Raw genomic sequence first — 21,450 nt, forward strand, 5'->3', positions numbered from 1 at the left:
TCTGTCTCTCTCTCAGGAACTGGTTGAATGGGGACTGAATAGGTGGCCCAGTGTCCCCATGTGGCTGGAACCCAAGGTGGCCCTCTCATTCTGGAGGTGGGCTGTGGGTCAGCAACTGTCTTACTCAGCCTGTTGAACCAGCCCTATGAGGTAAGCCCCTCTGTGCCATGGCTAGACCGTGACAGTTACTCATTGTCCATCCAGCCTTATTGAACTTAATATTGTTTTCTATGTCCTTTTCTAGCAACTGGCCAAAATTATGATACATAGTTATGGAATGAAAATATAATACCATCTTAAGAAAGTCATTTAGAGCTCTGGGAATGTGGCTTCATGGTACGGTGATTGCTTACCATGCGTGAACCCCTGGGTTCCAGTCCCATGACCAACAAAAAGTCCAAATATGACTTTAAGTTTCCCCAAGTGGGAACATGAAGTATGAGGTCACTCCCTTTCTAAATCACACTTCCAATCGTGCAAATTTGTAAAAAGTAGAATAGAAGTATGATTCTGGTTCCATGCAATTCAGATATAAGAGAATGGACTTAATTGGAAAAAACATCCATCTTGAAAGAGCATGGATTATACTAGCAATGAACCTGGAGGCAAAGATCATATTTCTTTTTATTTCCTTTATATATATATATATATATATATATATATATATATATATATATATATATATATATATATATAGTTGTTGTTGTTGTTTTTGGTCATGGCACTTGAACCCTGGGCGCTGTCCCTCTGCTATTCAGCTCCAGGCTAGTGCTCTACCACTTGAGCCACAGTGCCACTTCCAGTTTTCTTGTAGTTAATTAGAGAAAAGAGTCTCTGGGACTTTCCTACTGTCTTTGAACCTCAATCCTCAGATCTCACTGCCACCCAGCTTAAGATCACATTTCTAACAGTGTACATTCAGCATATGTAATGTGTATGTTCATCTACCTTTATATGAATTCTTGAGTTAAAAATCTGGGCTACAGGTTAGACTTAACACTCACAAAAATGTTTGTAGTTTAAAAGTTGATACTCTTGGAAAAATAAAACTTAAGAATGTAAAGGAGTCTGGGAAGTTCAGTTTGCATCCAGCCTGGGCAGAACAATCTTTGAGACACTATCTATAATTAACAGCCAAAGCTGCATTGGAAGAACAGTTCAAGTGATGGAATACCACTCATGAGCAAGATTGTTGAATAAGAGATTGAGGCTTTTGCATACATACATACAAACATACGCATACACACAGAGGCACTTATATGTGCACCCACGAATACACAAATGAAACAACTCTCAGAATATGTAGAAAAGTTACAAAGCAATAGAAAATATGTCCTGAGTAATACTAGAATCAAGTGATAAATTTTAATATTAAAAAGTCCTCCAGTGAACTTTCTTCAAAAAAGTTTGAGACTATTATATAGGTAGGGACCAGAGATAATAAGAAAGTCAAGAATTCATTATTAAAGGGATCAGATCCATGGAGGAATGAATCAGAGACCCCTGCAGGTGCATCTGAAAATGTTCATATCCTGTGTCAAATGTTAGAACATCTTTCAAAACTGTACATAAACAATCTGAGCAGTCAATGGATAAGATCATCAGAGAAGTTCAGAATTGCTAGTGTGTTTCTAGATTAAATAAACCAACAAACTATGGCAGGGCAATGTGATACAAGCCTGGAATTCTAGCACTCAGACTAAGACCGGAGATTAGAGAGTGGAATTACATAGTGATACCTTCCTTGGACCAGGTAGTATAATTTTGTCTCAATAAAACAAACCAAATTACAAGAAAGAAATACACAGTTGGAAGTTTGGGCTAATTTTGTCATTATGTTTTGAGAAGTGAAGTTTCCAGTTGAAATGCAACTAATATATAATCCTCAGTTGTGTTTTAAATCTCTCTTCATTACAGAATATTCTTAGATGCAAAATAGCTCATGATTCCCATCCAAAATTTGAAAAAGTAAGTAAGCGTCATTCTGTTGGATGCCAAAGAAATGATGAAGTTTTACAAAACTTAAGCCCGGAGAAATAGCACAGTTCGTCTAATGTAGGACTTTGTGGACCTTGCAAAATTAGAATTTAGATTCAAAATAAATTGTTTCTTTTTGTAATTCCATATTTTATTGGATACTACAAAATTCTTTTTAAGTAGAGGTTTTAACTGACAAATTCACAAATGATTCTGGCATTCAATTTGCCTAGAATATTCTTTCAAGAGAGTTATAATTAGAACTTAGTTAATAGATCATTCCAACAGTTCATGTATAAAATGATAATGTGAATAATCTAGACAGAGTTGCCAACGAATGGATGATATTAATTTATAAATTTAGAAAAAACACTTTTTGAGGGTTTGGTATAACATGGTATGAAGAGAATAATTGTGTGACATCTTCTTTCTTCTACTTATATGTTACACTGGAAGCAATTTCCTTAATTATGTGCCTCTGTATACAATGAGAAAAATGCTAGATTTGGGTTAATTTTTATTTTTTTGGGGGGGGGTCAGGTCGTGAGGCATGAACTCTGGGCCGGGATGCTGTCCCTCAGCTCTCCAGCTCAAGGCTAGCACTCTACCACTTAAGCCACAGCGCCCCTTCCGGCTATATTTCTTTTTGCTTATGTGGTGCTGAGGAATCGAACCCAGGGCCTCATGCATGCAAGGCAATTGCTCTACCACTGAGCCACCTTCCCAGCCCAATTTTTGTTTTTGTTTTATTGGTTTGACCTAGGACTTTAACTCTGGGCCTTGACACTGTCTCTGAGCTCAAGGCTCCTGCCCTACCACTTCAACCTCAGTGCCACTTGTGTCTGGCTTTTTCTGAGAAGTTTATTGGAGATAAGATTCTAAGGGACCTTCCTGCCTGGATGGGCTTTGAACCATAATCTTCTGATCTTAGTATCCTGAATATCTATGATAGTTAAAAAGTATAAATATAAATAATATTTGCAAGAGTTCTGATCTCAAGAATACCACTGGGGGAAAATTGATGCAACTGAGTTTATTGTGGTGTTCTTTGCAGAACAAGGAAGGCATCACAATACCAGAGGTGCAGTATTTTTTCACAGTACAGATAAGCTATTCATGATGTGAAATAAGGGAATTTTAAGGTGCACCTTACAAGTTGGAAACTGTTGGGCTAGGATGACTTTATGGCATAAAGCTTGGGATTGCTTACTCTTGAAGAATTATTACAGATGCTTCATAGTTTTATCCTCTACAAGAATGTGCCCATTTTTCTGTTGACTTCTCAATGTGTAACACCCCATTGGAATCTGCATCCATGGCAGAATTATATAACATGAAAACAAGTACTGTTTTGAATCTCTCAGGTATGGAATGTTCAGAATCTGAAAATGAGTAGTTATTAGTCATAGGAATTTTGAAGAACACATATATTCTGTCCTCACAACTTATTTAATTTTAAAAGTTATGGGTTTCCATAGAAGTAAATTGTTTTCGGTTTTATGTGTGTGAAGTGCTAAATTTATTTTTTTCCAAAATATGCAAATATATTGTGAAAATATTGTCTAGTTGGATAACATTCAAGTTGACGACCTTCTGATAAAGAAAGGGTAATTATATTAGATGCCAAATAGTATTGATTTTTTTAATTTTACTATATAAAGAATAATGTTAACTATACCAATACAGTGAAATTTTATTTTATGCAGCTTATTTTTTAAATATAATTTTATTGTCAAAGTGATGTACAGTCGGGTTACAGTGATTGTAAGGTAGTGAATACATAACTTTTCAAACTTGTTACCCCCTCCCTCACTTTTCTCACAGTTTTCCTTCACCTACGTACCCCCTCACAAGTTATAATGTATATTTCCAACATATTGTCTTGTGAGTATTGCTAATGCATTGGTTTGGCCTTTGTCATTTGTGTCACCATTGTGATGTTCCTCTTCCCTTCCCTAATTAAGGTAAATGTATACACAATACACAGGGTACCAAAATCAAATACAGCAAGGGATAAACCAAAGGGGAAAAACCAAAGAAAATAGAAATCACATAATGCATAAAAAACAACAACCGCAAATAAAATTCTCTGATTCCATATCTTGGAGTTCATTTTGTTCAACATCAGCTTATATGGTCATATATATGCATAACGAAGCCACTGGAAAATAATAGTTGCATGGACACTATATCGTGAAAACAACGTTAACTGTTTTTGATGGTAAAGGTGGAATTAGGATTGGTGAATTTGCGGTTTTGATAAAGGAATTTCAAAAGAGTTTTAAAAATATGACACATGAATTTTAATTGTTCAAACTTTTAAACAACGTAGCCTATTAAGAAAATTTAAAATTGCCTGGGAAAATAGGCTTTCATGCAAAGAAATCCATGGAGACTTAGTGGAAAGGGAGCAATGTGAGTGAAGATGGCTCATTTTCACACTAAACAAACAAACCTCAGAAACCTTGCTGTAAATCCTGTAGCTTTCCTTGAAAACTGTCCTTACCCAGGAAATATTCTCTCACTGTGTGAAACAAGGTTATAGTGCAATTTAATTCAAATTTCTTAAAAAAAAAAAAAAAGACATCAAAATTTGTGAATTGACCTTTAATTACAAAACAGTAATCCTCTGAAAAAGATAATTTGGGTCAAAATATTTAGGGAGAAAGTGCCCTCCACAATGAAAAAAGCTATTGGGCTTACACTTTTTGTTTGTAATATTTTCCACAATTTCTTTACACGTGAATCATTGAAACACAGAAAAAATTCTGATTGGATACTTCAAACCAGTGATTTCACATTTCTAAGTGGCTCACAAATATAAATCCTTATTAAAATGAGATAGTGAATACTTCTCTTATTACATAAGCCAAAAAGTTTTGGGATCAGAAAAGAATTGACCACATGGAAAAAGTAAGAAAAGAGTGTTCTTAGAAGCCCTAGCTAAGCAAATTGGCTTCAACAGTGGAAGGAGGCCAAAACTTTTTGATATAGATTGTAATATTTTTGCTACCTAAAGTGATTTTACAGAGCAGATTTGGCTCACTACAATGCAGAACTGATTGAATGAAGACATGAAAATAAATCCCACATCCAATGGAGGCAACATAAAAGAGTTTTAAAGGAAAAACCATGAAGATGTAGCAGTGGGGGAGGTCTTAGAGTCCTTCACCTTCACTAGACTTGGAGCCAAGAAGCTGTGATTAATCAGAAATCAGGCAAGAGCTAAGAGGAGGACATAGAAATAGGACATAGAAGCATTGTCCTTTGTAACAGACACTGTCATCCAAGGTATGGGTGCTTTAACTTTATTCTCTTCCATATATCTTGTTGACCAAATGCAAGACTAAGAGAAAAATAATCTATTGAAATAATTTTGCAAAGAATAACTTCACTGTTTCTGATATGGTATCTAAAGAGAGTCTTAAGAGAGAAGATAAAAGTGGAGTATTCTGCGGTTTCCTCTAAGCATCTTATTAGCAAAGGATATCTTTGAGGTTAGACGTGATTTAACCAAAAAGTGTTGGAGTACTTATGTTTGTGGGCACTTTAGACACAAGAAGACTTTCTTTTTTTTTTTTTTTTTTTTGGGTCCGGTCGTGGGACTTGAACTCTGGGCTTGGGCGTTGTCCCTAAGCTCTTCAGCTCAAAGCTAGTGCTCTACAACTTGAGCCACAATGCCACTTCCGGTTTTTTTCTTTTTGCTTATATGGTGCTGAGAAATCGAACTCGGGGCAGCAAGCATGCAAGGCAAGCACTCCACCACTGAGCCACCTTCCCAGCCCGACACAAGAAGACTTTCAAGGCAAAAGAAAAAAAGAAAAACGGATATCCAAACATTTGTGATCACAGTTTCTTGGACTGGTTTTTTTGGAGACAAAGTTTTACATTACAGTTTGTCCTGATTAACATCAATGTTGGGTTCTTATGGCAACCAAATGCAGGGGTGAAGTTTAATGGACTCCCTTGAACAAGTAAACAGCATGATAAAAAAAATTGCAAATAATATTTAGTGAATTACTTTCACCAATTACTTTTCCAGAATAAAGAAGGAAATATATAATTCAAAATCAATTGACTTAAAAGTATGAAGAGAGAGTAGTGAAGAGAGATGAAAGAAAACATAGAGAATTGTTTTCTTTCCAGCGGAGTAATGGGTTCTTGATCTTTTCTCTTGCATTCTATCTTCACAAGCTATCAAGTGTGGCTCAGGAGTGGAGTATCCAGTTAAGAGAGAACTCGCAGAAGGAAGATAACATTTGCAGCAGATATAGGTGATTTATAACCTGAGACAATATATTTAAATCTGCTCAAATTTCTCCCCTACCCCAAACTGCCCTCTTTTAATAGTTTTGTTTGCTTTTCCTAATACTGCCCTTCATTAACTGCTTAAAATTTTGAGAGGTCATATTCATACTCTCTAGAGATTGCTGTTTGGTTATAATTTTTGTCTGTTTTTTAACTGAATTTCAAAAGGTTGTGCAAGTGTGTTACAATTAAATATGTCCATCTAATTGTCCAATGCTCCTGGATCAGATTTCACTCCTTCTATCATAGTCAACCAACTCCTTCTCCAAGATGTATTTCAGATTTACCACTTCCTTATCACATGTGTACATTGATATTCTAGCTGTGCTTGCCCCTTGTTCCATTTTTCATTCATTCTATGTATTTACAATTATTCCTCTCTAGCTTCAACTTCCTGATAGTCATTCTGTTAAACTCTCTGTTGATAGTTTGAAAGGTTTATATACATTCCATGGAGTTTCAATCCTGCATATACTTGAACTTATGTCAGCTTATATTTCCATAATTCATGCATCTGCAATAATAATTTGCAAGATTGGAGGCGTGAAGCACCTAGACATGATTTAATTCTCATCCATTTAGAAGATTAATCGTTAGTCAACAAGAAAGTTTAAAAATGGTTTAGAATGTATTCCAAACTACCAATTTTTATAAATGGCTTTGTACAAGTGTGTGTGATTATTTTATTTTACATGGGATAATATTTTGTACTACATTTAAGTTTTGAAAAAAAGAAAATTAAAATTTACTATTATAGAGGAATATGATAGAAATAGAAGACAGATTTTATGTTTGTCACATCTCTGACGAGTACCCATATTCAAGATTTACTATGTTAGACAGATAGGAAAAACATAAAATAACATATGATAAGGCAACTATTTGTGACTTTTTAAAATGTACCTTATTAAATGATGAAATTTACTTTATTATCTAACGTTTGGGTTTGAAATATGGGAGGCTGATACATTTAACAAATTTGAATGGCACCTAATGAATAACACAAATGGTGGGTGGTACTATTTCTACAGTTTAATGAATGGTTGAACCTGATTGGCATTAGTGCTGTGTAAGTAAATCAACTCTATTTTACCTCTATTGTAACTCTATTGCCACTAAGTATCATTTATTTGTCAAATGTTATTTTGGCGAATGTGATTTTTTTTTGGTAGTTCGTGGGGCTTGAACTCTGGGCTTGGGCACTGTCCCTGTGTTCTTCAGCTCAAGGCAAGCACTCTATCACTTGAGCCACAGTGCCACTTCTGATATTCGAGTGGTTTATTGCAGATAAGAGTTTAGCGGACTTTCCTGCCTGGGCTGGCTTTGAACCGTGATCCTCAAATCTCAGCCTCCTGAGTATTTAGGATTACATGTGTGAGCCACTAGTACCTGGTTTGCGAATTTGATTTTTCAAAGATTATTTGAAAAAGAGTACACTTTCAGGAGATTAAATATTTTGAGAATGACAACATTTTTATACCACAGAACCAAGTTTTACTGAAGTACTAGTGTATTTTTTTTATTGTGAAAATACTGTACAGAGGGGTTACAATTACGTGGGCAAGATAATGAGTACATTTCTTATCAAGCATTGTAGCCTCCTCCTTTGTTTCCACTTCTCATCCTTTAGCATCCTCCCCCTGCGCCCAGACCCAATCTTCCCTCCCCTCCCCCGCACCCAAGTTGTAAAGTTTGTTTTCGACATGGCAACTTGTACATATCACAGTGTTATCAAGCACTAAGGATATTCTCAATTAATTTTTTTCTGAATTACATTTGATCTCTAAGTCAAGTTTTCCTGACCTTTATAGACCAATTGTGGATCTATCCTTCCAGGAGCTATTTTTCAGGCCCACTTATGCTGGACTGAAATCGTTCATTAATCATTAGGGAAGAGGTATTAAAAATAGTCTTGTGACACTTTGTGATCTTGTTCACTCCTATGGGCTAGTCATCTGTAAACCGAAAGTTTGAATTGCAGTACTTTCTCATAGATTTTGTGGTCTCATCCTTCATTTTAAGTTGACTTGCATTTCACTATTGCTTACTGCTAATTCCTGCTTCTCAAGGAATTAGGGCCCTGAAATATTATTGGAAATGAGAAATTGACATGGCTCTTCAATTATTTCTGTTGGCATGTTGCCTGGGCCTAGTTGAGAAGTCTTGACCCTGTTATATGATGATGCAGGTAACTGGGACATGGGATCCTAGGACCCATACATCTTGCAGAAGATAATATCTTGTATACATAATATCAGAAAAATGTGGGTATAATCAATAGGTATGCTTCAGAAATATGGAGAAAAAACAGTTTGGAACAAGCGAGTTGAAACAATAAACAGAGCAGCAGAGTAAAATTCCTTATACTTTAGAGGAAATCAACATTTTTTTTTTACCATGTGAATTCAGAAGAACAAGGACACTTAGAAGGTATCACAAGTTTATAGTGAAGACATTACATTGATACTTTTTATATTCTAGTTTGTATTATAAACCTAATTATTTGTATTCTAATTCTCTTTATTGGAATAAATAATTATCAATTTATTTGTCAAATTATCAATTAATTCTACTAAGTTTCACTGTGTGAAATATGAAATCAGCACATATAAATATAAAATATATAACTATATATAATATAATAAAAAGGGCACATGTTTTGCATTGTTCTGTTGTGGTTAGGGTATCAAAGACAACTCTGTTTTAAAGTATTATTTCATTATCTGTACCTCAGTGATAGGTAGAGTTAGACCTAAATCTTTAGCATTTGTAGATTTATAGCCTGGAGGCAAGAGGAAACACTGTGATTAAAACATTACCAATTTAAGGCTTAATAATGAGGAGAAACATGGACTTCTCCTGGAGCTATGGAAATATTTGGTGATAGAAAGGCAGTAGTGTAAGTTCCTGCCTGGTTGGAAGGTAGACAGTCCAGACATTAGGAAATCATGCATATGACGAATTTTTTTCACCTTGGCGTTAGTTACTTTTGAAATGGTAAGTATAATAGACACTTAAATTTTGATAAAATACCTTCTAGTCTGAACAGTTCTGCTGAACTGTTCATCTCTCTATGATCCCTTGTAACTAAGATTAGTTTTGTTCCAGTAAGACAATCTATGCTGTCAGGGTAGGATATTCTGGTTGGTCTGTTCCTACATGGAAGAAGGATAAAGGGTCAGGTAGAAATTTGTGCCAGTAAGACGTCATTTGGAAAATTTAAGCTGAAGAAGTTTAGAAGTAGCTCTTAAGCAAGGCTTACGTTGAATCTATTAGCTCCACAAAGCTAACTCAGTTACATAAATAAGAACTTGAAAAAGCCATCACCTTAGGACCTAGCTATAAGTGCTTCAAAGTATGATCAAATCTAAAATGAAAAAGCCTTAAAATTGTCATTGACAAAAAAACGCAAATGTGAGCAATCGACCGAACAATATAATTTTTTTTCCATTATACACATTATTTTAGGGAAATAAGATCAATAGTATTGTTAGGAACAATAAGGTTTCCTTGCTACAAATAGGCACCCAAGGATATAAGCCTGTATAAAGATTGCATCATTAACTACTTAAATTTAGAGGATACTACATGCTTCAGCAGCACGTATACCCAAATTACAACAATACAGAGATTAACATAACACTTGCACAAGGATAATATGAAAATTTGTGAAGTATTCCATATTTTTCATTGTTCAGTTGCAGAAATGAAAAACAGTTATTAAAAGGTTAATTACAAAATTACAAGTGTAACAATATATGCAAGTGTTAGAATTAAACGTTAGTTTGACATCAGTGTATTAAATCTTCACCTTAGAAAGGCCTTTACATAGAACTTCACAAAACTTTTGAAATTAGTTAACATTATCATTTTATCCCAAAGAAACAAACTACTATAAGAACCTAGAAAAAGGGGCTGGGAAGGTGGCTCAGTGGTAGAGCGCTTGCCTTGCATGCATGAGGCCCTGGGTTCGATATCTCAGCACCACATACGCAAAAAGAAAAAAGTCAGAAATAGCTCTGTGGCTCAAGTGGTAAAGCGCTAGCCTTGAGCTGAAGAGCTGAGGGTCAGCGTTCAGAGTTCAGAGGCCCAGAGTTCAGGCCCATGACTGGACCAAAAAAAAAAAAGAACCTAGAAAAAAATAATCTTAAATTTTCTATATGAAATGCAATCTGAAAGGACACATTTATTAATAAATAACATATTATAAAACAATGTTGAATTCAAAGTATATCTAGGAAAGAATTAAATAGATTATGGATATTATGCAAACACAGAACATAGAATATTTTAAAATATACTTTTTTCAGTCAAGAACCAGAAATATCTTTAGCTTCTGTACCACTCATTTCAACAGATAAGATCAAATTATTTTTGATTAAAAAATCACAAACTCTGAAGAAATCATTATAGATGTACACAAACAACTCAAATACATTTTGACATCAAAGTCAGGCAATTCCATTGGAAAAATTCCACGGAATTTTTACAGTAAGATATTGCTGTTATTTGGATTGTGAAAATATTTTGTATGGACACAAAGAATGGACTGACATTTTGATGTTTAAGAAACGTAACTGATATCTTAGCTATGCTAAATAATGCTGCGATAAACATAGTTGTTCTGGTAGCTTTAGTATGGTCTTGTTTGATGCCCCTAAGTAGATGAATGGATTAAGAAAATAGAATTCTATGGAATGGAATTTTATGCCTCCCTCAGAAAGAATGCCATTGCCCCATTTGTTAGGAAATGGAAAGAATTGGAAAACAATATATTAAGTGAAGTAAACCAGGCCCAAAGAAACATAGATCCCATGGTTTCCCTTATTTGCAATAACTAATATATGTCTGAGACAAACAGAAATGGTCAAATAAGTTGATATTAGTTGAATTGAACCCCAAGATAAAGATTCAAATGTTATTTTTTTCTTTCTTGCAATTGTTTCTAACATATTTATAAGATGATATCTTTGCTGCTTTGTATGTCCCTCCACCACCGTAAAACCCCTACTTTAATTTTATTTGATGTTGGTATGATTTGTGGAGGGGAAGGGAAAAAACAAATTGTTTAAATAGGGATACAGGTTGACCCATTGCAACAATGAGATATACAAGACGTCAGGTAGAAAAACGAACTTTACAACTTTGACGGGGGGAAGGGGTAGTGAGGGGGGATGTGAGTGGGGGGGAGATGAGAAGGTATGGGAAGGGGAAATAAAGGAGGAGGCAACAATGCTTGATAAGAAATGTACTCATTACCTTGCCCATGTAATTTTAACCCCTCTGTATGGTGTTTTCACTGTAAAATAATAAAATTCAACAAAAGAAAAAGATAAAAGAAAAGAAACTTAACCGAACCATTAGAACTTAATAGAACAATTTGTACAACCTTCCACAACTTCAAGGAGTAGTGATACATACTTATCCTTTTGGTAATATTAAAGGCAGTTTCTTCCAAGTTTTTCTTCAGACCTGGTTTGATATAATGGTTCAACAGAAGGAGATCTAGTGTATCTTTGCTATCTATATTCCCAGCAGCAAGATGCAAGGGAGTCAAGAGGCATTTAGTTTGGGCATTGGTATCTGCATCATGATGAAGTAAGAAAGACGCCACACTGGTATTATTCCACGAGTAAGCACTGCGCAGGGGTATCCAGCCATTAACAATTATTGCATGAATATCTGCTGCTTGAGCCACCAACTCATGGATAATGTCTACATGTCCACTGTAGGCTTCCCGATGAAGAGGGGTATATTTATTGTCATCCCTAGTATTCACATGAGTGGCCTTTATGGAAAGTAGTCACCACACTCTAGTAAGCCGATTATTTTCAGCAGCACAAAGAAGAAATTTGCTTGGTTCCTACTCCATTTTTTTTTCTTGCAATTGATACGATTTCTCACTTTTTCGTTTTGTTACTCATCTTCATCAGAATTGCCTAACTAGAGTCTTTCAGTGCCAGTGGGAATAAGGTGTCCATGTATTTCCCCAATAGTTCATATTGGTTGAACTTATGAGAAAAATACAGCGAATTTTCTGCATCTGTTTTTTTCATGATGATTTATTTTCTCTTTTTACATTTTTATTATTCTAAGTCAATCTAACTGGAAAGTAGGGAATTGATGGAGAGCAAAGGAGAGATGTTCCTCCGTATCCAAAGGTACAGACTGAAAATGAGGATCATGTGCAGCTTCTCCCAGGAATGAGAAAATAGAAGGTGGCTCAGTGGTAGAGTGCTTGCCTTGCATGTATGAGCAACGGCAGGTCATGTCCACTTTGTAGCCTTGTCATTCAGACCCACGGTGCAATGAAAAAGACATAATACCCCAGCCCTCTGAAGCTCGCCACTTTTTGTGGTATCCTACTTTTTTTTCTTCCTGCAAACCCTCAGGCCTAGGATCCCAGGATGGGCTATGGGTCCAGAGACTGTACCACAGCCTAGGGTGATGGAAGCTGAGTCAGCATAGCCACAACCTGAGTTCAAGCCCCGTGGTTAAAAATAAAGAATAAATAAAACAATTAATTAATTATTTAACTAAATTAAAAAAAAAATAAAGATCTCTGGTTTGGAATTCCTGCCAGTTTCCTTCCTTAACCTGGAATTTGTACTCAGGGTCTTGGTAAATCTGTAGCAATGTGAGGGAAGGTGCAGCGTTGCCACTACTTGAGTTCAAACCCCGTGCCAAGCCAAAAATAAAAAAAAGTCACTGAGCTCGGCAGGGGGAGTAGTTGTGGAGATGGGAGGGAAGGGAAGGTAGGGGGAAAACAAACAAAAGAGGAGGCAACAGTGCTCAATAGGAAATGAACTCATTACCTTGCTCATGTAACTGTGATCCCTCTGTACAAGATTTTTGCCATAAAAATGTACAAAAAAAGAAAAAATGTAGTGCTCAGAGAAGCACTTTGGGGATAATGGAAGGATGTCTGAAAAGCTGTATAAAATTCTACACTGCTTTTTTTTTTTTAAATGCTCTGTATGAAACTGAATGAACATAACTGCTTTCAGTAAAAAAAAAAAAAATAATTAAGCTACTGTCGTGGAACTGGGGTCAGTATTTCTGTAATTGCTGTGATTTGATCTCACCCTCCAGGTAACTCTTTTGCACCAAGAGTGAAGACGAAGCTTACTGTCTTTGAGGAAAACAAATTCAGGCTAGAGTTCTGTAAGCCCAAATGAATGCCCTGCAATGGAAAATAATATTACTATACATGTGTAATATATGATATATACTTACATATGTATGTTTATTACATATAAATTTTATTATTGATTTTGTATTTTATTTTTTATTTGATTCATTTATTTATTGTTTATTGTATTTAGTATTATTATACACATCATATTTAGTACATGTTTTACATCTATTATAAAATGATTCACAATAATTTAAGACATTGACTCATTTTCATTTATACTTTATTAAGTGTTGAAACATGATACATAATTAAATGGAAGCATTTGTTACAGTCTTCACATGTTTAGAGTCTCGCCCACAGATGAGCTTTGTCTTCTTTATCTTTGGAAACCTTCCTATAGGGATTTCTTTAGATGATTTATAATCAGAGGCCTTTTCTTGAGGATAGGCAAGTTGAGGGATAAAATTTAAGGGTGGGGCTAGAAATGTGACTTAGTGGTAAGGAGCTTGCTCAGCATGCATGAATGCCATGGTTTGAATCCTCAGTGCCACATACTCAGAAAAACCCAGAAGCTGTGGAGTGGCTCAAGTGGTAGAGCTCTAGTCTTGAGATAAAGAAGCTCACAGAGAGTGCCCAGGCCCTAAGATCAAGCCCCAGGATTTTCAAAAATAATAGGCCAGATTCTGGTGCTGACATCTGGAAAACTAGCTTCTCAGGAGACTGGGAGCTGAAGACCACAGTTCAAAGAAAGGCTAAGCAAGGAAAGCCTGTTAGACTCTTATCTCCAATGAACCACCAAAAGACACTGTGGCTCAAGTGGTACTGTTTGCCTTGAGCTGAAGGGCTCAGAGACAGTGCCCAGGCTTGAGTTCGAGACACACAACTGGAAAAATGTGAGGGTTAATCAAAGTACTTTTCCTATTTGCTAATTAAGAGAACATTCTCTGGAAAATGAATGCTGATGTATACCAGAATTGGAGTCAGAGCTCAAGGTTCAAGTTTAGTAGATCCATATGCCCAGTCTCTGAGACTCTAGCATTATAACCTTGTGTGCTACAGGGTTCTGAAAGATCCAATGTTGAAAGGGTTAATATGTTCCCCAAGCCCTTTGTGATAAGCAGTTGACTTGTACTGAAAATGTCATTACAGTTCTGAACCTAGCAGAGAATCAGTAGCTCACGCCCATCACCCTATCTTAGGAGGCTGAGGTCTCAGGATCACAGGGTAAAGTCAGCCAGAGTAGGAAAGTCTATGACACTCTGACTTCCACTTCTGAAACCTCAGATGTTCAAGAGTTTCCTGGGTTTCCCTTGGTGATGAGAAGTTACTTGCACTCTAAATGTTCTTAAAGTTCTCAAGCTATAGAAGCAGGAAAGAAACATTATTGACCCATCATGGGTTCAAATGAAGTTCTCAGGGTCAAAGCCCTGTTAGCAGGAAGAACTCCATTGTATCACTGTATTTGAAGGACAGAAAATAGTTGCAAAAGCCAGGCTAGGTGAAAAGACCAAGGCCTGCAGGATTAGGAGGCAGAATGTACACACTCAACAGGAAAGTGAGCTGCAAAACCACTTCATTAATTGCAGGCACAACCAGCAACGGGGGAGGGGGGACTTCAAACATTTGTTAGAGTTATACCAGGGTCAGGCTTTTCTCAGCCTCTTCAAACAATGACTGATTAACCTTCCTCCCTCAGGTGAAGGGAGCCTCAAACTATCTTTAGGTTACCTACAGAGAGCCAGTTTAGTGTGCGAGTATGTGTGTGTGTGGGGGGAAGGAACAGAGTTGAAAACCCTGATCTCTGGTTTTAAGGAGTGGGTTTTTCACTCTTCATTTCTCAGATTTGAAGGCCCTTCTTCTACCTCGGTGAGTCCAATCTCCTTCCTTCCTTCTGCACATCATTAATGCCAATCCCCAGTCCAAGGAGAAGCAGGGCCATTTCTCTTCTCTCTCCAAGCACCTGGCTCTTCCCTCTTGGCTCTGGGGCCCTCAGCTGCCTGAGAAGTGGGAGAGAGACAGTCTTCTTGCTCTGTGGTTATGTGAATGCGATGCTGGTATCCTGGCACACTGCAGAAGGCCTCATGACTGCTAATTGTTCCCTTCTTCCCTCTTGACGTCCAAGAGCAGATTCATCTATCATGTTTGTATCTATCCATCTATCTATCTATCTATTATCTACCCACCCACCTACCTACCTACCTATCTCTTTGTCAGTTCTCCGTTGAACTCAAGGCCTGGGCACTATATGTAGCACTCTATTACTTGAGCCACAGCACCAATTCTGGTTTTTTCTGTGTATGTCCTACTGAGGAATCGAACCCAGGGCTTCTTGCATGCTAGGCAAACAGTCTCTCACTAATCCACATTCCCAGCCCTCTCATCTTTTTCTTAATGGTATTTTTTACATAAGTATGCTGCCATTTTTCATCCGCAAGTTAATTTTTCTGAATACCGGTTACTTCTAAGAAACCTGATCTTGTCTTCCCTTGCCTGATTTGTGATTGTTCCTGTGTTGGCCTCATAATAAAATGTAAATAAACACTGTTGAAAGCCTAAGTGTGCATCATATAAGGACACAGGCCTGAAACCCTGGAAGAGAAAAGCGATGGGCCTGAAATGAAGATTAAGATGCAGTTCGTGCAACAGACATCTCTGAAAAGTAAATCAGTAAATAAAAGCAGAAGCATTGCATATGGTCTGTTTGCACTCAGGGAGGTTATACACACATAAGTAGGTAAGGCACTGATACATAACTTGGCCTTCTCCCTTTGAATTTTTTTGTAGTCATCCCAGGGCTTAAACTCAGGGCCCTATACAATCCTGAGTTGTGTTACTCAAGGCTGAGGCTCTACCACCACCACAGCTCCACTTCCAGCCATCTGGTCGATAAAAATTGGACATAAGCACCTCCCAGGCTTTCCAGCCTGCTCTGGCCAATATCTCCTGCTTGGCTTTCTCTCTCAAAGCTGGAGCTCTTCCCTCTAGGCCACTGCTCCACTTCTGGTTTTCTGGTGGTTTATTGGAGAAAAGAGACTCACAACTTCCTGCTCAGGCTGGCTTTGGACAGCGATCTGAGGAAGATTCAAGCAACTTTCCTCAGGGATTCGCCAAGGAACCGCTCCACACAAACCTTTAGTCTAAATCTCGAGAGGTACTGGAGAAAAACAGAAACAGGAAGATGTTTCTAGTGTGTTCTAGATACTTAAGGTTGGAAACACTCATAATTAGTAGGTCATTTTATAGGCAAAAGGAGCAGTGCAGACTGCATGAGGATCATTCCAGCTTTTGTTCCACTCATCCTGAGACAGTAAATTTACTGCAACTCAATGCTAAGTGACTGAACTGATGTGTCCTGTGGACATTTGCTCCCAAATCCTGGAACACTCATTTCTCACTTTTGGTTGCAAGCCTGTGACCAGAGGAGAAGATGAGGAGAGAAAATCATTTTCAGAGAAAGCAGCTATAAAGAACATTGGGTAGTTTACTTATAAATTCAAACCAACGGAATGACCCTGTTAAGAAGTCAGCTTGTCCAGAGTAAAAAATGAAGAAGGAAAGAAAGGGAAGAGCCAGTGGCTGCTGACTCTAATCTCAGCTCTGAGGAGGCTGAGATGTAGAGAACCTTAGTTTGAATCCAGCCAGTATTGGAAAGTCCATGACACTGTTATTTCTAAGAGCTCAGAGAAAAGCCCAGATATGGGGCTTTTAATGCAATACCTGAGCAAAAGCAGCTCAGGAACATTGCCTAAGCTCATAATCCAACCCCAGGACCTGCCCCCACAAAAAGGTCCTGTACCTCCATGTGTTTGCGTGTGTATGGATGTTCCTTTAGGTGTAGCTCCAGAGTAGTTATAATGAACAGCTCCAAACTAGGAAATTTGTTTATAATACAATGATTTCATAGCATAGAGAGTGCTTTCGAAACAGTGCATGTTCAGGTACTCCCCTTACTGTTCTGTGTAGCCTGAGGGTTTCTCTCTACCCCATGCTGTGGGAAGAAGTCTCACTCATTGTCTGAACAGGAAAACAAAAGGCCTTACTCCTGTACAGCGGTGAAACAACTCCATCTGGGCCAATTAGTGAGGATGAGTGTGGGTAGGCTCTGAAGGCCCAGAGAAAAAGCCTCTTTGTACCCCAAGCTATCTCTCTCCCCAGTTCGCTGTTTTGACAGGATGCCTTCATTTGTGTAACCTCCATTGGCAGGCCAAGTTCCCTGCACTTATCCTGTCTTTGTGAGACTATATTCCGGTGTTCAGATACAGTGCTCAATAAAATTCAGGAGTTCTTCTGGCAGAAAACTAAGATATTGAACCTAATGAAATGTTTAATTGCAGGTGATGATGGGCCTATGATGCGTTTCCTAGGTTTCTGGAAGCTTGGGAAATCCAAGCACATATCACATAACAGAAAGCTTCCTGTCATCTAGGGCTGGTGAAGCTCATCATGTTTTGAAACATTTGACCTCTCCTTGTTGGGCCCTGGGTGGCTAGGTTTGGGTTGAACACAGGGCCTGGGTGCTGAACATGAGCTCAATGGAGAAGCCCAGTGCTTTACCATTCTGTGTCTCAGTTTCACTTCTGGTCTGTGTGTGTGTGTGTGTGTGTGTGTGTGCGCGCGCGCATACACCAGTCCGGGAGCTTGAACTCAGCACTGTACTTTGTTTTTCTTGCACAAGGATAGCTCTCTCCCACTTGAACCACGGACCTAATTCAGGCTTTATTCTAGTGAGGTGGTCCTGAGAAATGAACCCCAGGGTTTCATATATGCAAAGCACTCTACCCCTAAGACCCATTCCCAGCCCTCTACTTCAGGTTTGTTAGATTTTTTCTGCTTTTTTGTTGTTGTTGGTTGTAGGAGATGATGCATGGGCCTGCATACTGTCCCTGAGTTCTTCAGCTCAAGTCTAGTGCTCTACCACTTGAGCCACAGAGCCACTTCAGGTTTTCTGGTGACCCATTGGAGCTAAGTGTCTAAAGGACTTTCCTGCCCCAGACTAGCTTTGAACTATGATCCTCAGATCTCATCCTCCTGAGTAGCTAGGATGACAGGCATGAGCCAAAAGTACCAAGCTTCCACTTCAGGTTTCTTAGGGGTCAATTGGACATAATAGTCTCATAGGACCTTTTGTGTCTGGGATAGTTTGGAACCTAGATCCTCAGATCTCAGCTTCCTGAGAAGGCAGCTATCGACCCCTAGGTCATGGCACTCTGCTGCAAGGGGATCCGTGGTTCCACATGGTGGAGTGGTAGCCATGTGCCCAAGAGGTAAGGGTCAGAGCCTAGGCCCTGAGTTCAAGGTCATGACTTAGCCAAAGCAGAACAAAACAATTGTCTTCAGGAGACAACTCACTAGTCTTCAGTAATACATAATTTTTTCCCTGCCATGGAGACATATCTGAGCTCAAACTTCTTGTCTGCATAATCGTCTCAGTATGTAGCTCTTACAAGGACCCAATGAAAGAATGCATCCTGAGAAGGACTCAGCACATGGCACTCTTAGCTTGACTCAGCACACAGCATCCTGTGAAAGACTCAGAACACAGCACCCAATGCAAGACTCAGCACACTGCACCCTATGAAAGACTCTGCACATAGCTCCCTGTGCAAGACTCAGCACAGAGCATGCAATGAAGGACTCAGCACATAGATCTATTCCACAAGCTCTCATTAGAATTAGGGAAATACTAGAAATATACTGTGACATCATGAATATTGTGACATCACATTGCTAGATGTAATGACTGTTGTGTCACATTGTCACATCACAAATCTGTTCTGACTTCATCACATTTGTGCCAACAAATGCCTTTGGAATCCTCACAATCACATTCTAAAATTATATACTCATTGTGAGTTAATGACAATTGAGGTCTGGCATGCCATTGTCACATCAGCAATCTATTGCAACATCACAAAGGTATTTTGAACTCATCACTATTATGGCATCACCAACTAATTGTCACATAACACTCATGACATAATTTGACATGATATTGCAGTTGTGGTATTACTGTACCATCATGCTTTCACAAATCTATTATGCCCTCATCACATCTTAGAAAATCCATGGCCTTTGGGATATCAAGCTCTTTCTATGAACGTGTTTCATTATGAACTTGTAGCAATTGAAATTTGAAATAAGATGTGACATTACAAACTAGTTTTGACATCACTAACCCATTTTTATATCATTAACATTTTGAAAACTGAAATCTGTTAGGAATTTTAGCACTTTTGACAAAAACACATGGCCTTTGTGTCATCACAGTCCATTTGTGTATGTCATTATGATTTCATTCTCATATCCTCACTATAAACTAATGGCAATTGAGATTTGACATGCCATTTTGACATCACAAACCCTTTGTGACATCACCACCAATTTGACATCAGACTGTCGTTATGACACCATCAGCTCATGGTGACATCACCAAGCTACTGTGACATCATAGCATTGTCATTTTGCTGCCATAGACACACTGTGAATGTATATCCTGTGATTTCATAATATTTCAAATGTGGCATATCAGTTGATATCAGAAACACATTGTGACCTCATAACCATTGTAACATTATAAACCCTGTGTGACGTCATAACCAGTGTCATATCACATTGTTATTATTACATCTTTAGCTTATGGTGACATCACAAAATGACAATGACATTATAGGATGTGCCATTATGTCATTGTGATATCATAGTCACATTATGAGTGCCTGATCTGTGATTTCATTGTATTTGAAATGTGGCATATGGGTTGATATTAGAAACTCATTGTGATGTCATAACCATTGTCACATCAAAATCCCTTTGTGACATCAATATGGCAATGTGACATAACAAAGGCAACGTGATGCTACTAAGGCACCGTGATATCACAATGGTCATGAACTCACAATGGGTTTCTGATATCAACCAACATGCCCCATTAGAAATAGAATCAAATAACATAATAGGCAAACACAACGTGTATATGACATCAGAATGACAATGTGATGTTACAATGCTATGATGTCATTGTAGTTTTACATGTGAAAATTAGCTGGTGGTGTCATAATGGCAACATGATTTCACAATTATGATGATGTCAGAAAAGATTTGTTATGTTTCAATGGTATGTCTGATGTCAGTTGTCATTAGTTCCCCATGAGGATATGGATACAAAAAAGTTCTGTGATGTCACAGAGGTCACGTGTGTTTTGAAAGGTGGTAAGAAGTCATAATAGGTTTGTGATGGCAAAATGTGATCCATAATGTCACAATGGGAATGAGATGTCACAATGGAAATGAGATGTCTTATTGGGTTTTTGATGTCACAGTGGTGATGAGGTCACAAAAGTCTTGTGATGTCAGTTTATTTATAATATCAGAATGATATATCCAATTCCAATTACTCATAATTCAATGTGAGGATACCAGGTGATAGAAGAAGCTTCATAGAATGAGGTCATAACGTGTGAAAACCCAATAGGACAGTGATTTTACAATGACAATGTAATGTCTTAACATCATGTTATAATAATGGTTTGAGGTCACAATTGGTGACGCCATACGATTAAGGGGTCTCAATAGATTTGAGATGTCCCAAGGGGTTGGTGATGTCACAACGGCATGTAGGATCTCAATTGTCATTAACTCATCATACATATATGAGTTTGGGAAGGGATTCTGATGGCACCAAAGTATATGTAATCAAAAAGGTGAAGAACTTACAGGTCTGAGATGTCCAAAGTGACACAATGGTTATGATGTCCAGTGCTGTGATATCATGATGTTACATTGGATTTTAGATATCTCATGTCATATCTGAAATATGAGGTCGAACACAGTATTTCAACTCACAAAGGGCCTAAGATATCACAATGTCATGTCACAAAAATTATGAGGGCAGGAGAGGTATTTGATGTCACAGTGGGTTAGTGATATAACAAAAGCAATGTTCTGTGACAAAGAAATTTGATGTCACAAAGGTTATGAGTTCACAATGGTTTCCTGATATCAACTCACATGGCACATTTGAAATTGAA

The 21,450-nt window shown here is 37.7% G+C and overlaps 1 pseudogene; it reads left to right on the forward strand.

The window, feature by feature from the left end:
• Positions 1-9,873: 9,873 nt before the first annotated feature.
• On the forward strand, positions 9,874-9,973 carry LOC122104048 (annotated as a pseudogene).
• Positions 9,974-21,450: the final 11,477 nt, after the last annotated feature.

Source organism: Dipodomys spectabilis, unplaced genomic scaffold, assembly GCF_019054845.1.
Source record: "Dipodomys spectabilis isolate Male_0828 unplaced genomic scaffold, ASM1905484v1 ptg000020l, whole genome shotgun sequence".
NCBI classification, from domain to species: Eukaryota; Metazoa; Chordata; class Mammalia; order Rodentia; family Heteromyidae; genus Dipodomys; species Dipodomys spectabilis.